At 36.5% G+C, this 26,817-nt stretch overlaps 1 protein-coding gene across 5 annotated transcripts in view; it reads left to right on the top strand.

Moving 5' to 3' along the window:
* LOC133521122 (ephexin-1) overlaps nucleotides 1-26,817 on the top strand; it is a 166,016-nt gene that overhangs the window by 30,885 nt on the left and 108,314 nt on the right. For 3 of the 5 annotated variants that reach the window (XM_061855892.1, XM_061855890.1, XM_061855891.1), the window contains exon 1: nucleotides 9,296-9,442. The exons of 1 other annotated variant lie outside the window; for it this stretch is intronic. The gene's annotated coding sequence lies outside the window, so the exon portion shown is untranslated. Of the gene's footprint in view, nucleotides 1-9,295; nucleotides 9,443-26,817 lie in introns of those variants that run through there. One more of the 5 variants, XM_061855887.1, reaches the window with a different exon arrangement.

The following is a 26,817-nucleotide window of genomic DNA, read 5'->3' as shown; positions in this document are numbered from 1 at the left end:
GTAATTTAAACTATTTTCGATTGGAACAGAGTTCCATTTCTTTTGTCTTGTTTGATTTCAAAACAAAAGAAATTCAACCATATTTCTTTCAATATTGATATCAAATTCAAATGGATTTTTTTTTGTATGGTGGGCCTTAGAATGCTGGTACGTAACCTGTTAGGTCAATTTGTTTATGGGTTTTCAATTAGACGTCGATGTTGCGTTGATTATATCATTTTTATTGATAGATTAATTATTCTATAGACATGTTGACGCTTTCATCACTTGAACATTAAGTGTTTGAGCTCTGCGAAGTGATGTTACGTGATGGTGTCTGTTTTTCAATTTTCTTTATACTTAAATCAATAAATGTTGTTTTATTTCAATGACTGCCTAGATTAAAATATCTCCTCTAGAATCTCTATGTAATTTTCTCCAAGTACCTATAGTTTTTGATTCAGGATCATTCCTGATGAAATTAAATAAAAGTGCAATAACAGAGCAAAATTTCATACTTTTTTCTAGTTCTTGATGAATCAACCTCTATATCATTCGAGTTTCCAAAAGCAATCTCCAATATATTTGTTTTTTTTTTGTTACAGTGTACAATCTTGCTAAGCAAGTTCTTTATTTCGAGCACAAGTCCGTGAAATTGATTGCATTTGTTTATTGCTTGCAATATGTAATACGAGTTACATCATGCGGAGAAAAATATGAAAGTCGAAATTATACATCATTTGTCAAATTTTTGCTTGATGAGTACATCTGTCTGTATGTACAAGTCATCAACGTCAATAGGTGGGCGTTTTTGTCAGTTTATGTGTTTTTACTATTCCCAGAAATGTTTAGGTTATTCCTAATAGCCCCTCCATAGTAATTGGTCACTCTTAACAAATTAGGAAAAAACAAGGCAATAGAAGTCTTATTGTTAAGAGTGGCCAACATAATTATAGCAGTCACTACTATTGATTGTAGGTATTAGAAGAAAAATAGTTTTCTAATGGTTAACAATCAACTAACACTATTTTTTGTGGTGCTGGATATTGGATCTATCGTTTAATTCAAGTAGAATTAACAAGGTAGAGATTTTTTGATTGATACAAGATTGGATCTTGCGATAAAAAGAAGTCCCACTAGATCCATTTGTCATTTAAACTGGATCTATTACTAAAAAAAGTTCTCGTTAGATCCATCGGCCGGAAGTTGGATCTAACGAATAAAAAAATTCTCACTAGATCCATCTTGGATCTACTGGTTGGATCTTTCGAGAATGAAGGTGGAGAAGGATGCTACGGATATCGTGGACTCAGCGTCGCTCTAATATATAAATTCTCCAGGAGCTTAAGGTTACACAAAGCCTTTCGGCAATCGTTCACTCTCGCATCCTTAGCTACTTCGGTCACGTTACGCGCAGGGAAGACACCATGGAGAGGCTGGTTGTTCAGGGCAGAGTGGATGGCACAAGACCCATATTGCGGCCCTAAATGTGATGAACCGACCAAGTAAAAGCTCTCACCGGGTCACCTTTAAATCTGTGCGTGCGGCAAGCAATAAATATCTAGAGAAGCGTGGCGGAAAACAATGAAAAAGGCCGTACTACGACCGCAATTATCATGACTACTCCGACAAAAGTATACGACTAAGAAGAAGAAGAACACTACTTTTCTATGGGGTGAAGGTAATGTTATGTAAAATCGAAAATAGGAGGTATAAATTAGGACACAAGAATAAAATATAAACAATGATAAAACATCGAGGTAAAAAAGTCAGTTTCCTTGTCAATAACAAACAATGTATTCTACATGCTTCCGCATAATATCTTAGCAAAAGTAAATGTGTTACGAAACAAATTAAATTTTCTCGCATAACGGAACGTCTAATTAAGCGACCATTTTCCAATTTAACAAGAACCTGATTATCGTTGGAATGTGCACAGTCGATGTCAAAGATATGTTTACAATTTTGTACCTTACTCCTTTCTAATAAGGTGAAAATGAAGACATATCTTTGACACAGAGTGTAAAGCTTACGGTCCCAGTTACATTGGACGTGGGTTATGAACAAAAGATGTCCTCGTTAAGGCATGTGGCGCAGTTCTGGTTGGCTTGTGTAGGGTTGTGCATGCAGGTTTTTGTACCAAAACAAACCGGGAACACATAACAACAGATTTATTTCATATAGTAAATACCCTTTTATGTTTAGGTAATGTTGTAGTTATATTATGGCGTTAAAGTTTCTGTCATGGCACGAGAAACTTCGAGAAAATCTGAATAAATTTTTTACTGATGCATTTACCTCGGAGCCTGAAGGAGAGCTTATTTTACATAAAATCTTATGCCTGTTAGAACTGTATAGGTAAATCTACTCATATTCAAAATTCAGGAATTTAACATTTATTTTACTATTAGGTAGGTTGTACTGTGTTTTTTTTTTAACAAAGCCGAAACGGCTTGAGTAATTGACAGCGATAGCGGTCATTTCAATACTTTTGCGTTTTAATTATGGAGTGTGGAATTAAGGTGATATCTCTTATGGTGGAACAAAAGTGTTCAGCTGTCAGCCATAAATAATAGTTCCAAATCTCTCCAGAGTCGCGCTAGAGTAGCTAAGAACCTAATAGGCGTTATTGACGGAGTGAAGTGCGCAAGTGAAGGTATTAATAAATAATAAAAAATAAAATAAAAATGTTATTTATTCAGGTATTAACCCATTAAATTACAATAAAGCAACAATACAATAAAATAAAATATACAATTAAAATATACAATTAAAATTAAGACTATAGATATAGGTGCAGCGGGGAAACCTTGCTCATACAGTAGCAGGTTGTATACACTACTTTAACAATACTGTTCGCCGTTTCGCTCACTCTCCCGACAAACGACCAGTGCCTTTTACGCATTATAGCGTAAAAGTCATCTACTCTGCGAACACATTCTCGGCGAACATACCAGACGCACTACACCGCCACGGTAGCCGTAACATTGCACGAAACGCGTTGTTGTACTGTACTCGAAGTCTATTGAACGATCGTTTCGTGAAATGGTACCACAGCTGGCTAGTGTAGAACGCCTGACAGTACGCCTTGAACAAAGTTATTTTGGCTTGGTCGGAACAGTGAGCAAACCGACGTGCCAGCATGTTGCTTCTCATCGCTATGGCCCGCCGCTGTCTTTCGAGATCGTCATCGTCCTTTAATCTCTCTGTCAAAACATGCCCTAGATACTTAAAACTACTTACACATTTTAATTCTGTCCCGTTTAACCTAACAGGTGGAACGAAATCTGGGCCCTTATCATATTTAAAAACAATTATTTCAGATTTTTTTACATTGTATTTTAGTCCGTGTGTTGCAGCATAATGCTCACATATCGACACTAGCATCCTAAGGCCCGTGATAGAAGGGCTCAGCAGCGCCATATCGTCCGCGTAGCTAAAGTTATTGGCACATACGCCCGCGACATGACACCCGACGGCGGCGCTGCTGAGCTCCTCTATCAGGTCGTTTATGTAAAGATTAAACAGCAATGGCGATGTCAGTCCACCCTGTCTAACTCCGCATTGCAACTTATACGGGTCCGAATTGGCATTTCCCCATCTAACGCTATTCATCTGGTTCCCATACCAGTATCTCAACAGAGCGGCTATTCTACTCGGTACACCCGCCTTTGATACTTTATCCCATAATAAATTATAGTCAATAGTATCAAAAGCACGGCTCAGATCCAGAAAACAGCCGTAAACCGACGTCCTTTTCTTAAGATATCGGTTTACGACGTTTTTAAGACAGAATATAGCCATATCTGTTGAGAGACCCGGACGGAACCCAAACTGGGCGTCGTGTAGACGTATGTGTTTGGCAAGTATCGGGTTAATTAATCGTTCAAGAACTTTGGAGAACACGGTAGCTAACGAGATAGGTCGGTAGTTGGACGGGTCACTAAGATCGCCAGTCCTGTTTTTAACGATGGGAACCACATTCGTAGTCATAAATTCATCAGGTAAGTAGCCGTGCGCTAAACACAAATTAAATAATTGCGCCATCTTTACATGCAATAATAGGCCCCCATACAAAATATGTTCAATACTTAGACCGTCGTGGCCCGGCGACTTTCCGCGTTTCATTTTTCTAACACATTGCCATATCATATCTTGCGTAATGAATAACTCGGAACCTGTCGACGGGCAACCACGGTTCCGCGTATTATCAAACAAGTGAGAATTCGATGAGTTTAGAAGTGAGTTATCGACTTTAAATTGCTTAATAAACAAATTAGCTATTTCTTTTTCATTTTGAATTCCATTTACTGATAATGGTCTACTTTGTTTATAACTTAGTTTATTAGTATCCTTCCAGAACTGAACGAAATTTCCTGCCGACCTATGGGATGCTATAATATCCATTTTAATAATATCTTGGTTCCGTTGGCACCAACTTAATTTATTCTTAAATAATTTGCGTTTATTGGACATATCATCAAATATAGGACCTGAAGAAGGCGAACCGTGCCATATCCATACTTTATGCGCTTCGCGTGCGTTATTGTACAGTGGTAGCACATGATAATTCCAACCGGTAATTTTATTGATTTGTTTACGTTTCTTACTGATAGACGTTTGCCTAGCAGCTGTTTGAATGGACCGTATTATCTCCTGATAAAATTTACCAATTACTAAAGAATGCGTCGTGTTATTGCATGTTTCGCTACAATTATCAATATGCACGTTAACATTTCTTAAATAATTAGTACATAATTTGGTATACCTTTCTATTTGCTCATTACATCGGTTTCCCCATAAAATGTTATTTACTACAATATTGTTACTAGGATTCGTCTTTGTTTCTATGAGATTTAAGTCGCATTCAATAAGTAACGGATAATGGTCAGACCAATAAACATCGTATAGGACCCTGGCATTAGTACACAGCCTATATGCAGATTCCGTGGCCACAACATGGTCTAACCAGCTTTTAGAGCCCTGCACGTCACTTTTAAAAGTAAATGTGTCACTTGACTCACCAATCAGTTCAATGTCCGCACAAATCCATTTCTGGTCGTTACAGTAGGTTATCAGTTCCTTACCGAATGAACCACGCACGTCCGCATTAAAATCACCAAGTACCAACACACACTCACAATTATTGTCTTCGATTATAGCACTTATAACGCCTAGGCACTCTGTAAATAACGGTAAGTTATCCGCACAATCGGTTGGCATGTACACCGACATAATTAAAATACTCCGATTTCCTGGTAATTCCGCCCGTATAGCAGCGATTCGTTTTGAGCCGGTTTCGATTATCACAACCTTAGTAAACAAACTTTTTCTCCACAATACAGCAACTCCTCCATACGGCCTACCCTTCAGCGGCCCGACAGATGTATCTATTGCTGATATTCCATGGTAGCCAAAGTCCTTGTTAATCTGGCTCAAAAAATCAAGGTCATCAGGCAGAATCCATAATTCTTGAAGCGCGATTATGTCATTTTCTTTACTTAACTCCTGCACATTAGGTAGCGAACGTTTGAAGCCCTTACAATTAAATGATAAGAGCCGTGTTTTTGTAGTGGCCATTATTTATTATATATACGACTATGTGTTTGTTACTGCGTTATTGTGACGTTTGGGTCTTTTATAAATGTATTTTCTGTACACTATTCCTCTTGGCCAAAAGCCGTTACTTAAAAATGTCTCCAAACGGTCAGTTTCGATTGTCACTAAAAATGTGTTAAATGTCGTCTCCCGGTATGGCTTGATGTATTCAACTTTTATAGCTGCTTCTCCTTTACTATTGATGTATTCTGTAATTTTTTCCGTCGTAATGTTTTTTTCCGTACGCGAGATGTACAGTGTAGTTGTACTCGGCGCTGCTTGAAGCATTTCGCTGGTTTCACCGCTGCCCCACCTATTTTTAACCATTTTGACGGATTGTTTTGGCTTTTTTGTACCTTTCGTTACTAGTTCGAAACCTTCAGAATCTACTTGCTTGACCTTAGGCTTAGCTATAGCTACATCACGAAACGAAGACTTTTTATTTCGTAAATTTTCGTTATCTTTTTCTACAAAAGAGGGCAAGGCTGGCGGGCCCCATTGGCTAAGATGACTCAGAGATTCAACCGTATTGTCATTAACGCACGGTTCATTATCCAATCCAAGCTGAGGTGTTGCAACCAGTTGACATTGACTCACCGCGCCACTGCTACTAGGAGACTTGCTACCCCCAACTACATTTTTGTTACTTTGACTGTGCAACGGTTCGCGTACACTCTCACACACAGGTTGCGGTATCGGTGTCGTAATTATAAGTTTAACTTTTGCGATTTCCTTTTTTACTTCTGTTATTTCTTCCTTGTTTGTAATACCTGTGCACCTTACACTGTTCAACTCGGACCTTAAGGTCGCTAACTCCTTCAGTATTCTTGTGACATCCAAGTCGTCAAACGTAATAGGTGGAATTCGATGAAGATCTTTTGCGACAAATATTGGCAACTTGTCATCATCAGTCTCTTTCAATACTTTTATAATATCTTGAATATTTTTTGACGCTTTGCCCTCTCCCTTTCTGGAAGCTGTCCGAATATCAAGCAGGTCTCGTAACTTCGACTTAGCCATCTCAATTTCACTATCAGAGAAATTCGTAGCACATATTCTTATTAATGTCGGTTCGTCGATCACATTAATACGATTCGTTATGTAGCACAACACTTCACTGAGCACTAACGTCTTTTCACCATCACTACCCATCTTTCAAACTTGACGGAAGGGTTGTACAGTCATTAGCGCGGCAGTGATCTACCCAGCTGTTTACGCGTCTTATCTCAACGAATGACAGATCGAGACTTGTATTGTAGCGCCACTTATTTAAGGTTTTTTGATGACACTTTTTGGTACATGGAGATTCATTTCCTTACCTCCACTTTCAGTTTTAATTTTGATGGAAGCCATATTTTAAAAGAAGAAGAAGAAGTTTAAAAATTATACGGATATGACAGCTGACAGCGTAGGCTGACAGCTTATGTACCCTCTATGTGAAAAATACTATTTGAGGTGCAAATTATGAAAAAGTTTCGATCACAAGACTGACAATAATTAAGTATACTCTAATATGGCATGTGCCCGGCAGTTCGGTCCTGAGCAGTTTATTATATTAATGTATTACCTGACTAGGGCAATAGAGATGATAATAGATAAAAATTAAATAGCGTTTGAACCGTGTCTTATATGGGTTTGTGTTTTCTAATACTATACACAATATGATCTCCAAGTAAATACTACGAGTAAATACTGCTTGACAACTAAATACTACGAGTACGAATATGCCACAATTAAGTTGATAACCCTAATTGTACAGTTTAGTGAAGCGATAACAGCGTCAACACGTCAACAGGTGTTGCAGATGTGAGGTCGTTGGTGACGTTGCCTGCTTCCAGGCGGCAATGTGATGGATCATAGTGAACTAGTAAGTAGTTGTAAATCTGATTTCTCAAATTCTGTGTAACCTCTTACTATTTAGCTAAACATAAACGAAGATAGGTACTTTTCGTGCTTCTATATAAAGATATGTTTAACAAATATGGAAACTATAGTCTAGATTAAGAGAAGAAAGTGTAATAATATTTTTTGTATGACCGTTTGTTTCATATTTAAATTAAAAAGAAAACAAGACATTACTGTATATGTGGGCAAGTCACAGCAATGCTTGTTTGAATCAACTAGTTGCGGAAAGTTTCAAGAAGTTGGAAAACTTCTCAGAAATTTCAGATGAATTTCATAGAAAATTAAGGAAACTTTCATATTCATCATCATCCTCATACAAAAATGTGTTTCCGAAATTTTCCAATATGGAAATTTTGCAATTTTGGAAATCTTCCAATCGGACGAAAGGCGACGACCGACCGCCCCGAAACCGCCTTTCCATTCAAATTACATTCCATACATACTCTGGATATTAACATTTTTGAAAATATTTTTACACAATTTGATGTGTTTTAATCATATCTATGCCCGACCGTTTGATTTTTTCAATATTATATGAGTTGGGTGCATTTAAAAAAGTAATGTACGTTTTTCGCTCCTGACTTTTATAATAATTAAAAAAACTAAAAAAAATCGAAAGGTCGGGTAGCTATGACTGAAATACAAAAAATTTGTAAAAATATTTTCCATAATGTCAATATCCAGGAAGGAAAATGAGGACTACGTGTGTATGGAGAATTGATCGTTCCCTCTCCTCTTAAGGCTCCGTAGCGTAGTCATCTCTCTCTATCACTCTTCCATATGCGACAGTGACAATGGCGTTTCGTTCGCTACGGAAGGTTAACGATTGGCATGTTGGCTACGCGGGCTATACTTTTACCTCCTTATTCATAAATGTGTACTAAAGTTACGATGATCAGCGGCATCGTAAGTATCGTAACTTTAGTATACGTTTATGAATAAGGGGGTTAATGTGCACTAGTCGTTGAATTGAGTGAGGTTTTAACTAAAATATGGGTAGAACACGTTACATGTGTAACTCTACTGTATTTATGCCTAATGGAATCCAAATACAATACATGTATTATTTTTATTATTAGAGTTCATAAACATAGGTATATCTAATATATCAAACACTTTTAAAACTCTATATTCTTAACTTCAATATTCCGAGAATCATAATATACTTCCAAAAAGATTATCAAATCTATTTTGCATTATTCAACGTATCTGGTATTAATCAAATTGAATACGGTCACAAATTGCGTATAATTTTGTTTGTTAATTGTAATTTAAGCATCTAATCTTAATTACGACCGGTAATTAGAATCAACTAAGTAATTCTAGATCAAATTAACGCAACATTGAGGTAATAGGTGCATTAGAATACGAGTATCATATAAAGTTGCAATGTTTGTTTTTTTAATGTATAATTTTGGACTTTGATTGCGTGTATTATATTATAAAGTCTAGCTAACAAGTCTTGTCAGTAAAAATAGAAAAAAAAATCAAGGTTTTACCTGTTATACTAGCATAAAAAAGACAATATTATTTTCTATGGCTATATTCCACTGAAAAACTACTTGCCAAATATCAATCGCAAATGAATACGCAAAAAGATTTTGATTTAAGTTGATACAATTTCGTTACCACGCAGCTACCCGCGGCTATAAACAAGAGCATTAACTTCTATAATCGTTATCGATTTTAATTACATTGGATATAATCGAGCCGGTATCGGTTACGCAAAGCACATCTCTACACAGCCTTCGAACTCTTCGAAGCCTGTCTCCAGTCCTGCGTTGACAGCGCGCCTGCGCACTCGCGCGCGACGCGTTCCAAATTTAAATTTTAAATAATACAGTGAAGTGACAGTTGGTGATTGTGTTACTGTCTTCTTTCTATTTCAAACGATAGAGGGAGAGATGGTTAGTTTTGTTTTGGATTCTCTGACAATGGATCTAGGATTCAGCTTTTTGTGGTAAGTTTTGTTGGGACCGTTAATGTGGCAGTTAGAATTCATATTTATGAATTCGTTAAGAATGCCGGTATTACCACATGGTTTTGTCACGTTTTCTCATTACTTCGCCAGTTAAAAGCCTGTCGAATGACAGCTCTAATAATGACTTGATAACGTATCAGCCGTTAACACATACATTTGGTAAATATTGTTTTAGAGGGTAGCAGTGACAGGTCGGTTCACAATAGTTGCGATAAATTTGTATCAAATGTTGATGGATTATTAAATATTTCGTGGGTCGATTCACAAAAGCTGTCGCGCATATTATATGAGAATATTGTTAAGTTCAGTACAAATCTCCCGTTAGCTTTTATGAATCAACCTGTACATGTTATGAATTTACATTATATGGACATTATTTTTTAATATGTATACAAGAAGCGGGTATTCAGGGTTCTTTAGGGACGGCAACGCTTAACTTAAGTGGCTCCTCTGATGTTGCTGACCTATGTCCATGGGCGACGGTGACAGCTCCCATCAGGCGGCTCGTTTGCTTAGTACCACATTTAAAAAAATCCTTTTAACCCTTTCGCACCACAAGTAACTTTTCTAGTTAATAGGTAAGTACCACCATAATTTATTAATGCATTGCTTAGCAAAAGTGGTAACATAGTATGATGCCAAAGGAACGCAATAGGTACAGTTTTATCCCAGGGTGTACATTTTCAAAAAGAAGCTATAGGTCGGTAATCTAAATATGAGCAGTATTACACACCTGAAAACTCCAACTGAACAAACATGAAAACATTCCACTACGTGCGAATCATCCTTGTAAAACGTTGCAGTGTGTCACATATGTTATATTAATTAGCTTAGGTCATTAACTGATCGAAAATAGTCGTCATAGTCGGAAAATAGTGTAAAAAAGTGATGCAGTGTTATAGCCCTTATTATGAGAGGTTGCTTTTAATACCCACTGTTTCAGTTTGCGTTTTGTAGATTTTGCAAAATATATCCGACACCGACATATTTGTGTCATCTAGGTTAGGTACTGAAAGCGCACGCATCACCCATAGCGAGAAAATGCTCTCTTGTGCGACAAAGTAGTGTTACGTTAATAGACACTCTGTCAATTGTAAGTAGTGCCCTGACCGTCTTTTACAAGCTAGGTAGGCAAACCATCTTGTTCCCGGCCACAGACAATTCTATGTTCCCGGTGTATCCGTATCATCAGCATTCCTGGCCGTGCGCAAGGCGAGCCGCGCCACATACCACGCAGTAATTGTCTGTGTACGCACCGCTTTCCGCGCGAAAGGTCGCAAATCGGCCATTTTAAATAACTCCATGTAAATGAAATATAAAGTAGGTTTGTGGGTAACTTTTTAAAGATGCGGTAAACGGAAAGGGGCCAAACTTTTCTTAGAGTGGTAGAAATAGAATTGCAATAGCGCCATAATGACCGCCTAAAGCTACTTAGGATGGTATTCCACCTGTCCAATTTTTTGGTCTAATGTGTATTTGCATCTTACATTTTGCTTAATGAGAGTGAGACGCAATGCTCATTAGACAAAGAAATTGGACAGCAGGTGGAATACCATCCTTAGGTACGTCAGCTTCTTAATTTTACATAATCGTCCACAACGCCAGTTGGCCCTTCATGAGATTCTTGCCCTTTATGCCTTTAAGATATTTAAGTGCTGAAGTTGTTTTGTAATGTTTTAGAAATATATATAGGTACACAGATTATTATGACACAAATTCCAACGTCTACGTTCCTTCCTAAAATCGATTGCACGCATGTCTTAGTTTTTCCTAAGTCATATGGAACTAAATCTTTTGACAGGTAGTGTAGTTTTAGTTACTTATCTAAGTTAATTTAAACTGTAGAAACTCCGAGCTTGTTCTCGTAGCAAATTAGCAGGTTAGCAAGTCCCTATAGTTAATAAAAGTGATTGCAATACTAGCAATTAAAATGTTCCGGATAAAAATGCCAGCTAATAGTTTTAATGAGGTGTTATCGCGATTGATTTGTGGAAGTGCAAGGTTATAAACCAGTCAACAGGCTAGTTTCATAAACACTACATACTCGTACGTACTTCATTCATCACTGTACCTACTAAGGGTGAAGTTCAAATTTCAAAAGCAGCTGCATCACTGTTGCGGCGTTGTTGTTATCGCCACTGTATCTAGTAGATTCCTTAATAAAAATGAGCGACGGAATGAGTGTCATAATCGTGCCAGTAACGCGGCGGCGATTGTTATTATTCATGTAATCAAGTAAATTAACAGATACATCGACGCCAACAAACAGGGCGCATCGGTAATGCAGCTGCAGTTGAAAATAGTTGAAATCCGAGCGTCCTTAATGTCAAAGTGAAAAGTCAAACACTAACGGCATCAAAAGGACTTCCAGTTCGAGCGCCATCGCCATTTCGATAGTTAGCCTCGTGGTTAATTCCTTTGAATTTTGCTCATTAATATTGTTTAAAGTGTAATATCGTATTGATTATGTATAGTAAACTAATGTGGTAGTGTGCAGTGAATGGAGAATTATTCTTGAAACGCGTTGAACCACCATTTTGGAGTCAACGACTTGTACTACTACTAACCGTATAATTTTAGTGGTATTTAAAGCTCCTAATACTTTGATACTGGCAAAATAGTCCCACAGGACTGAAGCAATTATACTAAAAAGATGACTGAACGGCGCCAAAAACATTTAGGTTATCACGTGCATTAAAATTATTAGGTATTTTGATTATTACTTTAAGCAGAATAATGGAGTGACTACACCAAAAAAGCCTACAGTGCTCTGCGCGTCCAGCACAATAACGCCTTCAGGAGATTGTTGGGGCTGCCCTGGCGCTGCAGCGCGTCAGGTATGTTCGCCGCGTGGAGAATAGACTGCTTCCAAGCCGTGCTGCGCAAGCGGGTGGCATCCCCGGGCCAGCGCGTGCGGGGCAGCACCAACACTCTCCTGAAGGTGATCGCTGAGAGGATGGACAGCCCTATCCTCACTCACTGGATGTCTTTACATGTGCAGTCTAATTGTAATTATATTTTCTACTAACACAACTAATATTAGTGGTATAATATTAGGTAACACTAACATAATATGGATGTATTTTGTCCGAAATAAATGCTTTCATTCATTCATTGATTCAGTAAGGACAAATATGTCAAGTATTCTATAAACTACGACATAAACTATTCGATTATTAATGACATGCAAAATTACGGTTTAATTTCACAAAAAATAATAGTGTTTTGTTCCTAACTGAAAAATTCTCACGGGTGTGAAGCAACGCGTGTAAAAACATGAATGAAGACATCGTTATGAATATCGTCGTTATTATTATGAGTTTTAATAGCCAGTTGTCGTTGATGACTGATGACAAGATGACAGACATGTTCACACACATTGATATTACTTTAAAATTGGTAATTAATTAAAATGACTACAAACGAGATTGCGCCTGAATTAATTTTGTATTCAGCAGAAACGTCTGCAAATGCAAATGATACCACGCTTAGAAATAAACGAAAAAAAAAACCCCCAGTCTTGGGCGAGATTCGAACTTGATACTCCGGGATATCAGCCGGCCGCTCTACCAATTGATCTACCGAGTCTCGCCCGAGACAGTGAGTTTTCCACTTTTCCTTCTTCTTCACATACATTTCAGATCTGTCGTGCAAACCCTAAATTCTCAGCATTGATCTGACGGGCAATAAGGTAGTATAAAACTATTGCCAGTAACATTTCGGTGATGGGTATTAAAAAAAGATGAATGTTAACTCCAGTCACAGCAGAAGTCCTAAGTTCTAACCATGTACGGTTTTATTTTCTTAGGAATAAAGTTATTTCCAGTTGAATCACCTATAGAATAACTCTGTCGGTTGCAGCGCTTAGTAACTTCTGCTGACTGTACACAAACTCCATATTATTAAAATCAACCATCAATTCTAAAGAGTTTTGAGACTTTTAAGAGGCATTTATATAGTTTATTTGGTATAATATACAAATTATACAACGTTGTAAATATGAATATACATATTATGTTTCAGTCTCCGACATGCCTCAATTTGCGACGTATTTTTCTCTTTATCATTATCTTTATAGCAAGCTTAGGTTTCCCCCATTTTACTGAGTTATGGCCTGGTTCTTATTAAACTGAACCTCTAAACATTACTTGATTATTTGTTTACTATCATTACACATTATCTTTACTAACATTTTTTATTATCATATCATAATAGTAATTGTTTTATCTTAAGATAGAATAATTGTTTGACTAATGAGTAGTTGAATCATTTGTTACGAAAGATAAGTTTGTTTACGTTTTGCTGTATGAATAGTTTACCTACTAATTAAATTAAATAAATATTCACTGAACTAGAATCTGCAACAATGGCCGGTGAGACGCCTCAAAAGTTACTAAATTTAGAAAATTACTCACTGATAACTTTATAAAAGAGATAAGGTTCTTTCTATTTGTGTAAAACAATTAGGGTGGGGCAGATACTTCAGAACGCGAAATGTAGATAAACCAAACCAACCTTCTGGAAACTATTAGACGGTGACAGATTCAGATGTGTATCTGTTAAGTTGCGGAAAGAGTCCAAAAAGTTGGACAAGTTCTCGGAAATTTCAGGAAATTTTAACACGTTCACTGCGCAGCTGCGTAGGGGGTCGAAAGACCCCATGCAAAGTATGGTTAATTAATCGTTTCTTTTTTTTTGCTTAATTTTTTTGCTATAGTACCTTTGTGTTATTGCTAAGTCAGGATCACGAGTCCTTTGCATCCTTATAGGAGAAAAATATCCCGAAATTTCCATACATTTTTCAAACTTTCCTTTTTATTACCGCCATACAAAGTACATATAGTATAAGGGGTAATGGTAACACAATAGGAAAAAAAACTGAAACATTTTTTTATTCCAATTGGATCGAAAGAGCTCGTAAGTCTGAGTGGAATTACCAGCTCTTTCGAGGAAAAGTGGCAATTTTTTTTTAATTATAGGAGGATTTTCCGAAATGTTTCAATGTGGAAATTATGTACTTTGCAAATTTTCAACACCACAACCTTAGTGATTGTGTGAGATACTGGCACTTTGTTCTGTTCGCTTACTATTGATTCCGACTGCACCATGCTCGTGTTCTGTGAAATCATCTAATTCTAATCGAATGTATAATCTTACTAATGAAATATTCTATATGTAGATAAGTAAAATAGTGCATTATCAATTTATACCACTATCAATGTAAGCCTATTTTCAAGAAACCGTTGACCAACTTCATCTTGATTCTAATTTCTGTGCGTCTTACTTATCAATCAATTTCTTAACTTTACACTAAACTGCATATCTGTTATGTATTTATTTCTTATATAGAAACGTGATTTGTACGAGGTTTTGGAACATTCGCTGCCTCAGAGGCTTCGATTGTTTTATCTTTCATTGTGTATTGTGTAATCCCATGAAAAGGTGTATTGTTATTTTTGCTACGGCTTAATTATTTAATATACAGGTCGATATCACGAGTAGGTATCAAGGAGGAATAACAGGACGTAATCATTAGGAAAAAGGTGTCATTAAAGACATTAGGAGTTAAAATTATAACTCAAGGCGAAGGGTAGGACAAGCTCTTTCCATACAAACTTTGTGCGCGTTTTTCTTCGTTTGTGTTTGCGCTACAGTTATTATTTTCGGTAACAATACTTATTTTTCTGTTAGCTAGGGCTTGATTTATTATTATTTTTTATTGTATTTTTGGATTTTTATTTTTTTTTAATAAAGGAAAATTTCCACATCAAGTTCTGCGTATATCCAATATGCACAAGCAAAAAATGAAATTAAATGCTATAGTGCCAAAACTAACGAATAAAACTTGCACAAAGTTTGTATGGAGAATGCCTTGCCCTACCCTGCGCCTTAACAACGTTGATATAAGATTACAAGATTAGTTACGTTACTTGGTGTTTTGGGCAATGATGTATCCAAATATGAATGATTTACATTGAACCGCCATCAATTACAGGGGCAGAGAAAGTGATTTCTTATTATGTCTCACCTTGTATTTCATTAAATCAAAGCGTTTTCGGCTCTACCTGTAAAGTATGTACTTCATATATTATATATTTTATGCAATGATAATGATGTTTTAATGCTTAACTGAGCAGTGTACCTCATTCATAATATCTACCTACTTGATTAATCATATCATTTACCATTCGTGTGAACTTAAAGTAAAGGGACAGGCTTCAAAAGTTGGAAAGGCAAATAATTAATAACCTTAATTATTTAAATTACGATCGATCTGAAATATAATGTATATTTGCTTATCTCGACATTTCCCACTTCATAATTAACACTGATGATTTAATCTGCCCTAAAGATTGAACGAGTTTTAATGCAAAAACATGCATCGTGTACCTTTACGTAATTGTTACGAACAAAATTGCGCAATGTTCTTTGCGCTACATCTCCCACGGGCTGTGAAGGGTGTGCAGTATCTTATGCGGAAACGAGAGAAAAATAAGGCGCTACACACTTTTGTATAATGCTTTGACCGGTCACCGCTATAATACTATTTTTGTGAGCTGTCTGACAGTTCAAAGATGAGGTACAGTCAACAACAAGCTGTTTTGATCGCGAATCGCTGTCTAGATAAAAAAAAAAGCATTTATTTCGGACAATATCCATAATACACAAAACAACAAACAATCAAAATATTTACATTAAATTAACATTATTCATTACATTAAATCAAAATTATCAATTAAATTACATTAAAATTATCAAATAAATTAAATTAAAATTATCAATCACATTATATTAAACTAATTATTTGTCGTAGTTGGCATGTGGCGCGTGAGATTTCGCCCAGTGGCCAAATATCGGGCTGTCATGGGCCCCTGCGACCGTGCTCAAGAGCCTGATATATCTCTAAAGTAATTGGTATCTCTGTTCTGGAGACCTCGATTGGGAAGCCGAGGTGACGGAAACCCACGAGCCATATGTTCGGACGGATATTAGAAAGACGGCAGGGCCGACCTGGAATAGAACCGCCGCGTACACAACAACATGGAAATCCATGGAAGAGGCATATGTTCAGCAGGGGACGCGAATATGCTGAGAAGAAGAGATATCTCTATTTGGGAAATTATTCACTTGTCTTTGATAATGATTCCGAATACGGTTACTGGTCACATAGGGCACGAAGGGTACAAGATATAAGCAGAGCATGTTATACAATGTAATCTACCATGCGAATATGACTCTTATTAAAAATACGTAATGTATATGTTAAACCCTATTTACACGGACTTTCGGACACCTTTCGCCGAGTCGTGTGTATTTACTTAAAATGTGTAGTTAAGAGAGATCGCAACATCCTCCGTTATTGATAGGGAGAAAAGAGCGACGGATATCGTTTTCCAAGCAATTATAGTCATATTATATATTGACTAGAGATTTCTTAGCGAGAATAATCATTACAATACCATTTCAATGCAATATGATTGAACATTCACGCTTGTGAGAAAGATCCTACATGTCAGTAGTCGTGTTACAAAATAGAGGTCTGGATCCCCTCTCCGGGTCATTCTTGGTGCAGAGGTTATCCATCGCGATTCAACGTCAATGCGGTAATGCGGCGAGCGTTTTGGGCACCTTTGCGCCTGGGACTTTGACTGACTGCTTTGTTCTGGATTTGTGTTTGAATTTTTTTTAATTATTTGTTTTATACTTTATTTTTGAAAGGTAATTTCTAGTACAGTCAGCATCAAAAGTAGCGGATCAAACAAGGTTTCAAAAGTATCTACCATTCTGAAATAGCTTAACAAAATGTGGTGGTTCTATATGTAAAACAATTAAGACGGTAAAAGATATACTTTTGAATGTAAATTTTAGAGATTTATCTATATTTGGAAAAGTTATCCGGAATATCAGATACTTTTGGCGCGTTGTTTCATCCGCTACTATTGATGCTGACTGTACCTATTGTAATAATTCAATATGTGTTTTTAATAATTTAATTTAATGTACTTACTGTTTTAAATGTAATATCTTTTATTGTAATTGTTTAATTTAGAAATGGCATTTGTACCGATTATTATACTGGGATTTTATGTAAAAAAAAACATGTCAGTTTGGTTTATTTCTGCTGGGTAAATTCACTTACGTTTATTAAAAACGAGACAGTGAGCCATTTATTATGGCATAGGCGCCATTTCGGCGAAAATATTTTCGTCTAATTTAGTTTTCCATTCCCATTTATAATCTCGTCGAAATATGACATTGGCAAATTATTATTTCTACGACATTTATATTTCGCATAGTAAGTAAGTATATATATAGATATGAGTCATATAATCACGTGACACTAAACTATCATTGAAAATTTTACATGCGGATTTTCCTCTTAATATCCTTTAAAAGTTCCTCCATAAATCTAGCCTTGCCGCTTTGCCAAACGTAATATGTTCATCTGCCTCTAAAATCTTCCTGTTTATCGGACTTGTATACGGTTTTATAGGCACACTTTCAATAGCCAACACAGACATCATGGCCGACAGTTGAAGGTGTGTTTTTTCGGTAGGAAACACAAATGGTGTCTCTCTTAAAGACAAATAAGGAGGAATAAATGTCATATCAAAGTACTAGGTACGCCGATTATTACGTATCCAAACTATACTCTGTTTTTTTATTCCGTAGACTAAAATGACATTTCATGTGGTAAGAAATGTCATGTCTTACATATGAAACGTAATTTTAGTCTACGGAATAAAAAAAAACAGACCTTAAATGTAAGTAGGTAGGCATGCTCCTAGAAAAGCAGATCGCATGTTGTAAGGTACATATTTGAGTTTGCAACCGGGATTTAATTTTAGCTGGAAAAAAATGTTATCATTAATGTTTATTAACTTTTCCAAAAAGATATCTAATATAAAAAATGTGCCGTGGATAGCATAATATTCATAATGGTTGGGTTTTCTATACATAAAAACTGTCTGACGTCTGTCACTTTTATCTTTTATAGCGAAACATACCACGCATTCACCGCGATTGCATTAAAATTCTTTGCACTCTTATACGAAGGCTGGCACTGTGTTCCTATCGCTTACATTAGCCCCAGTGGCACTCGGTAGGTTTAAACATGACCTAAAGCTGGTAAGACCTATACGTAAGCGCAGTTTGAACTATACTGGTTGTATTCAGTTGTAGTAATAGCTCAGAACTCAAGTTTTCCCCAAGGTATTGATGAATATTCTTCGCTGAGAAAGAAATGACCCAGCCTTGCGATTTACATCTCATTCGAATACGAGTGATGTCATTTTGCGTGACATGAGTGACATGGTATGGTGTCTATTTAAAGCGTTTTCTAAACGACTTCATTAAGATACGGTCACTTTTACTTTTAACTTCAATAGTTAGTAGGTACATGTTTTGTGTTAATTTCTAATTATGTAGCCCGTTATTGTTTTATTCTATAACATATTAGTTAAAGTTAAGATTTAAGTTTCATTTCTCCACTACCTAAAGGTTGTCTGGAAGAGATCGCTCTGTAGCGATAAGGCCGCCTGTTGTTTATCTCTATCTTCATGTATTATATTGTTTCCATGTACATTTTTCAGAGGTTGTGCAATAAAGAGGATTTGTATTGTATTGTATATTAGAACAATCAAAAATATAGGTAATACTTCTTCGTTTTTATCAAAGGGACTTTAAAATACTCGTAGAGCTATATCATCCTTACGCCTTACGTTATCAATATATTTTTTACTAGCTTCTGCCATTCTGATGAAGATGATGATAAATAAAAACTATGCTATATCCTTCCTCGGGTCTCAAACTATCTCCATACCGAATTTCGTTTAAATCGGTTCGGCGGTTTAAGCGTGAAGAGGTAATAGAGAGACCTCTCCATTCCTAAAGCTAGAGAATTTGCTTACCGACTATTCCTTAAAAAAATACGCCCATAGGTCTTTTCAGAGCCATCGAGTCAGAGTCTGAGTCAAACAAGAAAAATTGGAGTTGACACTATCGACTTGAAGGTGCGAAATGGCCTGACAAGTAACTGGCAGAATTTCCTCGGTATTCGAGTCACGAGCGTGAAACCGCAGACATGCCGTGCGCGTACGCAGCCTCCGAACTTCTGGCCTCTACACCCCAAATATTATTGACAGAGCCTTTGTAGGCAGAATTCACATTAGATGCTAATCCACACCCCTATCCCTTGTTTCACTGCGGTGACAATTGTCACCTGACAGTGACAATTCGCCGTACATTGCTGGTCCAACACATAAATATTGAAGTTTACCTTTACTACTTATCGACCCATAACTGGACAGGAAATTGTCACCGTCAGGTGTCAATTGTCATCTTGGTGAAACAGGCCCAAGGCCCAGGCTCCTAAGACACATGAGAACCGTGTATATATATATATATATATATATGTAAAAAATAAATTTAATCTATAGCAAAGCGAACAATAGAATCCTATTTGCTCAATATTCTACAAAAACTTGTTGTGCGGACAACGCCGCGGGTGGAGGCTAGTCTAATAATATGAATGCTCCGGAGGCGACGCAAACGCACCGCAGCTTAGAGTACATTGCCACTGGCCTTTTGCGTTGGATAAGCTGGATTCGATACAACATCTCCTTTCGATGCGTATAATCTTAAGCGAATCGGTTCATTATAGGAATTCGCACAACGGAATTATACACATTCCTGTTGTGATAGGAAAAGTTTTTGAATCTGTTTACATTTGCAAAAAATATACATTTAGTTGGTTGAAAGAACAGTATTTTAAACTAGGCAGATCTGGCCAAAATTTGAAAAACGTGATTGTGACAATGTTTTAAGTGTTAGGTACGGGTTTTTAGCTCAAAGTGCAGTGCCATTCGGAAAAAAAGCAGTAAAGTCGGCTTGAATTTAATTTGTTAGGAAAAGAAGCCATAGTGTTGGATATTTTCGTTTCGTATTTCTGAACTGTCGCTCCAATGCTAGTTACTGCAAACTAGTACCTAACTAAAGCACGTATAATCTTTCACACAAAATTATAGCGTGTTAAGACCTATCTGACCCACTTTGAATTGCATAAAAGAAATCGGATGATTGAAATTTTTATGACTTTTTTATCGACTTGTGAGGAATTTGGCATTGCAATAATTCGCTCGATTGCTAAAACAAATCGCAAATCGACTAATTGCAGACATAATTGACTAAAGTTTACGTAAACCCAATTGTATCTACTTTCCAGTATCTGTTTTGCATTTCATATCCGTTGCGAATCATGGCGATGATACATATCTAAGTTGGGTATTTCATTAGAACACTGAACATGAAATGCTGGCAATTCGTGGACTACACTAAGGAACACCGTTTGGGTTGAATGGTACAAACGTATATTTTCCTTGCTACTACAGATGTAACACAAGTTGATATTTCCAAAAAATTGCAAATAATTTGGAAATTACTGGAAATATTTGTATGAAAAAAGCAGTCACGCATCATTCGCATCTAATATGGTGCTGTTATACCTATAAAGCTAACTCTAACATGAGTGACTTCCAAGACAATAAATCAAACAGTGATGGTACGAGTACGGAACTCCCTTCTCGCACTTTCCCATTTTTTATTTACTCATAGTAAATATAGAAAGACGCAAGCTTACTTTGTAATATTTCCTTATAGGCAAGTACAAGATGACCAGCTTACAAATGAATCAATAATACATATTTAGTTCATAAACGGCGATTTTCTGTGTTTTCTCCATTTCCCCGAATGAAAGCTAGATGAAAATGTCAAGTGTGTCAGTGTTGCCTCATTAAAAATGGATTAACCCGTTAGGTTGGCTGCTTTTGATTTGTGTCGCGTCAGAAATGCCATCATGGCAACACTAATGTGCAAATGGAAGAAACTGTTTTCGAAAATCACACGAGCGTTTGCTTTGTTCCAATTACGAGATTTTCTTTGATTATATGCAGTATCAGTTTTACTGCCAATTACTTTTTTTATATATTTAAATAACACGCAATTAATAATGTCGTATTCTTTATTGGAACACTATTTGAACAATCTTACATTTTAAGACGCCATATTGGAGAAGAGCGAGACAGACCATAGATTAGAGCGACAACATGCACTAAATTCTCGTTTATACACATTCTATTGCATTTGCTAAGTTAGTATGGTGATACGAGTATATTCGTTACAGACATCGAATATAGAGATTAGAAGAAGCATTTTTTATAAAACTTCTATTAGTTTTCCAGTAACGAATCCCTGAGTTTCACGGACGATATATATTACACACGTTGCTGCGTTGACAATATACATTATTCCTCTTTTCAGCAAAGTTAACTTTATGGTTTAGGCCCGGGGGCTGTACCTTTTAACTTTTCCGAATATATTTGAACATCCATAAACGAAAGAATTTACATAATTACTGCCAGGGATCATTTTTAAACTTACTTTTATTCAAACGTACCGATTCGACGGACGCTCGTTTCGATACCTTAAGGATTGATACCGGTACGGGAACGCTACTTTAACGGTCAAAACTGTCCCTGTTACGATGTTACCGATCAAATAAAACTGAACTAAATCCAACCGATCGTAAAATACGTTCCTAGAAATGAAACCTAAGTAACCACTGCTCAGTGATCGTAACAAGCACAAGTATATTGTTTTCCCAACAAGGGCTCGTTGTAGGGTGTGGTGACTGGCAGATCAATGACACCCGTTAGAAAGTGCTTTAGGACTTGCACCTTAAGAAATTGCAATGTACTAAACTCCGTAACAAACAACATTCTATGAAACCTTTCTCTAGTTGGTTACGTTATTTTTATTACTTTAACTAATCGATTTTCTAACGCATGGTAACTCGTGGGGTTTTCAATTGGTTATGTCAATACTACGGTATGTTATTTTTTATCATAAAATACATATGTTAGTTCAAGCATAAGTGAAAATTCCAAAAACGCAACTAGCTTGCAAGTCTCGTCTCGCAATCATGTGGGTAACATTACGTTTAAAAAACTTAAAGTTTAAATTATGGCAACAGAATATAATGCATGCAAATGAATTAAGGTTAAGTTAAGGCCTATTTTCCTATGCATAAAAAAACATTAAATTTTACCTCATTAATACATACATATAACTAGAAGCAAGAAAAATAAAATTAGCAAAAGTTAAATTTCAGTTGCATTGAGAACGAAAGCAAAAGCATCTTAATAATGTTACACGTTTTATCATTCTTAGCTTTGCTTTAAATCGACGGGAATCATACAGCTGTTACGACATCGAACACCATAATTACCAAAGTAACTCGCATTCCTTGCATATCTTCATCGGCGGGAGCACATTCACTTTCGTTGCGAAATGATTTGATTGATAACCAGCGCGTGCTCCAGTGCAGATAACGCCGCCATCTTTAATCATGGCGGCCTATCGGGTTTTACTATTCATTAAGTCATTCTTGACGGTTTTATCTAGATTATGCATGGACATGGAGAAAGTATTGCTCTTGAAACTAGTCCTGAGAATGGTTCCCAGGATTGTTAGGCTTAAATATAAATATGCGTATGTGTAAAGTGACATACAATATACATTCAAGCCAATCAATCCACGTTTCAACTAGGAGAAGAGAACCAGTGCTATTGGTTGATTCCCGTACGTCTCTCATCTCATCTCCGCCTCAGTGGAAAAGCAGCCTTAATGCCGTACCGTAAGGGTTGCCTTCGATTACAACACAGATGGCAAGCTTGGTTTTTATAAAAAATACCGCATCTATGTATTTGTCAAGACACACCTTAATGTATTGATTTAAAATTTCAATATAATCATCAAACAGTGCGGTTACCTTCAAAACGTGACTTTTATACCTGCGTCAACTTTTAAAGCATGCGTCATCATTGTCAAGTATTTTCAAATTAATCAATCGTATCGTAATATGCATCCTTACGTCACAAACGGATCTACGGAGTAAAACTTTGACGTCACATTGACCCAATACGTTTTCTTCACCCTGACTCACTCGGGTCAGCAATTTACAGAGAAAGCCGCCAGTGCAAATAACGTCTTATTAACAAGGACTTGTGATTTGAAATAGCTCGTGCTGCGTCAGCCCATTCATCCGAAACTTGGAGAAATGAATGAATCATTGTTGTGTACAAACTTGAACTGTCGGAGTCGGAGATCGGGGCCGGGTGGTGCATTTGTGGTATGTTATTAATACACTCTTTATAAGGATGTTAGTTATTCAAACTTATTGTGCAGTGATCTAATTTCATTGGCAATGAAAGATTCAGAATACATATTAGATCGCAAACATTAAGCTTAGGTCACTTGGTTTGAAAAGCATACATTTTGGCCTTCTATTTAAACTAACAAAAAACTTTTACGCCCAGCCGGAAAATTGCATGGCCACTATTCATTTATCATGTGTTCATCACAATTGCCATAAAATTCGTAGGTACAGCGAGATGCACGCTGTACCTACGAATGCGGTAAGTTTTGGCAATCGTGTTTTTGGAACATGAAAGTAACATACCTAAAACAGGAGATACTTAAATCCAAAGCATTCATATGAGGTTTGCCTCCTAACTATCCAGAAATGAATAAATATTGCCGGATGCGATCCTTCTTTGTCCAGTTACTTCAAGTGTTGGTTTGAATCCTTCATTACAGGATATTATGATCTCCACTAAACAGAAAGAGTAAACAAGGGCTGTTGTAAGACTTGAAGCGAGCTCTGTTCAATTCGCGCTAAGTGAAATTAAACTGGACTCTGGAGTCATTGACTGCTTAACGGGTATATCGTAAACATAAGTATAACCATGCGTATTTGTGGCTTTAGATAAACTTGTGAGTAAAGGGCAGTCACAAATTTAATTTTTTTGCAGTAATTACTCACTCAATCACTCCACTCCCTTTGAGGAAGATAAGTGAAAGATCCTATAATGTCAAATTTCTAGCAGAGTACAGAAATCGGAGGCCCCGGCTGTGGAATGAGCTCCGTGCCGAGATTTTCCCAAGGGTCGACATTATAGGGCTCTTCAAAAAAGGAGTGTATAGATTTTTAAAAGGTCGGCAACGTACCCAACACCTCTGGAGTTGCAGGCGTCCATAGACTATGGTGACTGCTTACCATTAGGTTGGTCGTATGCTTGTTTACCACCGACGTAGTATAAAAAAGTACGGTATTCCTTGGCGTGACATGTATAGTTAAAATAAAAAATATTGTTATCATTCTAAAGTCGGACAGTTCCAATGACAAAGTCATCATTATTATCAAATTTCTATGAAAATATGACGTTTATAATGACACTACTTCACTTTGTTATATTCAAGTCTGTGTAAAATTAGCTTAGATGGACTCTATTGTTCTCCAATAATGGATACTCAACTCAACTTGTAAACCAGACACCAGACTACACACATCTAGTTATCGTATCACTAACTGACCGCGGAAACCGGGTTTTATATGTATATTTTAACCCACACTACAAAATACCAGATCAAACCACTTAGTAACAATAGTGTGTCCGCAGACGCGCCTCTAGTACTTAATCCGTGAACTGTACACGCAGCTTTGCGCTCCACTTAACAGTAACTTGTAAGGTTTCAGGATTAACTCTATGTATTTGTTTCTAATCATATAAAAATTTTAATTTAGAGCCGTATTCATTAGTGTTTCAAGTTAACAAACATGCTTGTTTCTCTTTGTCTTTTACTTAGGTTCTCTCTACTTGTTCAAAGCATGGATTATGTACTGTTTTTTTTTGTTTAATAATATCTTAAACTCACTTTCTTCGACATGTTAGCTTGGTTTTGTTGTATTTTATTTTATTGTTTTCCCTGGTTGCCCTAAAAACCAGTGTCACGGCAGAGTATCTTAGTCGTAATGCCGAGTGCCATCCATTTTGGTCTTAGAATAAGATGTATACTGTAGGTTAAGTTTTATTTTTTACACCGAATAAAGTATTACTATTCTAATTCTATTTCTATGAATGAGTTTAAGAATTCAAGCGTTACCTACACTACACAACACTACTACAAAAATGCGGGAAATTTACTTCGCCTGCATTCGCTTGCTTTAAGACCTTTTTCCCTATGTACCTAGTACCTACCTGGGAATATTTTTATCTTCACATAAATTAACTTTTGTATTTTTTTATAACACTGTGGAAAAAGTGAATGATGAAAAGTACCTACTTTAACATTTAGGTAGGTAACTAAACATTTCACGTCAAAATGTCCGGCCTCGCCACAACATTCGATTCACTCGTTCCTGATCGCTGTATTACAAGGCGATGGACGAGTGTACCTACAATTGATTGTTCAGCCGTGTGTCGTTAGTAATGGCAGGCATCTACATTTGAAAAACAGGAATGTTTTTATTATATTTTGTCTTTTTCCAAGACTCAGGATTCAGGGCTTCCGTAGGTATATTGTTAGGAAGAGTTAACATGTTATCAAATCTTAAATGTGATAATGCTGAAAAGCACAACGTTCAGTGTTTTAATTTGTAGTATTGTAATTCATATACAGACTACCATTATTTGCAAAAATAACTACAATTCTAAGTAAAACTTATCAAGCATCCTCGGGCGCCATATTGCAGCGTTATCGCAGCCACTGACCGCGCATGCGCCCGTGACCAACTCTTTGCAAAAAAATTGCCAAGCGAAAACCAATCCAAGTGACTTTACAATATGCACTGTATCATGAAAAACACTGTTGATCTATGTATTTTGCAAGAACAAAAACTGTTAAGCGAAAATCAACCCTAACGACTTAATATAGAGCTCCATAAGAATTGCAGTTGATTACCGTATTTGCAAATTGAAACAATGCCGAGCAAAAAGCAACCATAAATATAAAGAACTCGATGATAAATAAACTTGTTAATTTTAGCTTCATATTTATGATGAAACTGGCGAGTATGGCGGCTGTTCTCCCACATGTTCTTTTGTTAGAACTTAATAATACGTTTTGAGAATAGCATTTGAGTATTTCAAAGATATATACTATATGCCCTTTGGGTATTCCATCGTCATTGTGTAAGTAACATATGTAACGTTACTCTTAAGTTGCTATCTCATCTAATTTTACAATCTATTTCGACCTTGCTCTGTTACAGTTTGAGATTACTTTAATATTAAATTGAAACAATAGCTTCAGATGCAACTCTGAAAGATATCTATCACTCATATCTTTATACGGCAGTCGGTTGCAATAGATGATGCTAGAATTTTAATGAAGAGACATAAAGATATTCGATGTCACTCAACAATTGTGAACACGTTCAACTGTTAAGTTAAATTACAAAAGTTTTGATATTATAATTGTATGTCGGGATCAGGAAACAGTACTAATTCGCCCAC

Source organism: Cydia pomonella, chromosome 9, assembly GCF_033807575.1.
Source record: "Cydia pomonella isolate Wapato2018A chromosome 9, ilCydPomo1, whole genome shotgun sequence".
Taxonomy (NCBI): domain Eukaryota; kingdom Metazoa; phylum Arthropoda; class Insecta; order Lepidoptera; family Tortricidae; genus Cydia; species Cydia pomonella.
The sequence above is the reverse complement of the archived record's forward strand: the minus strand, read 5'-3'. Positions and strand labels throughout refer to the sequence as shown.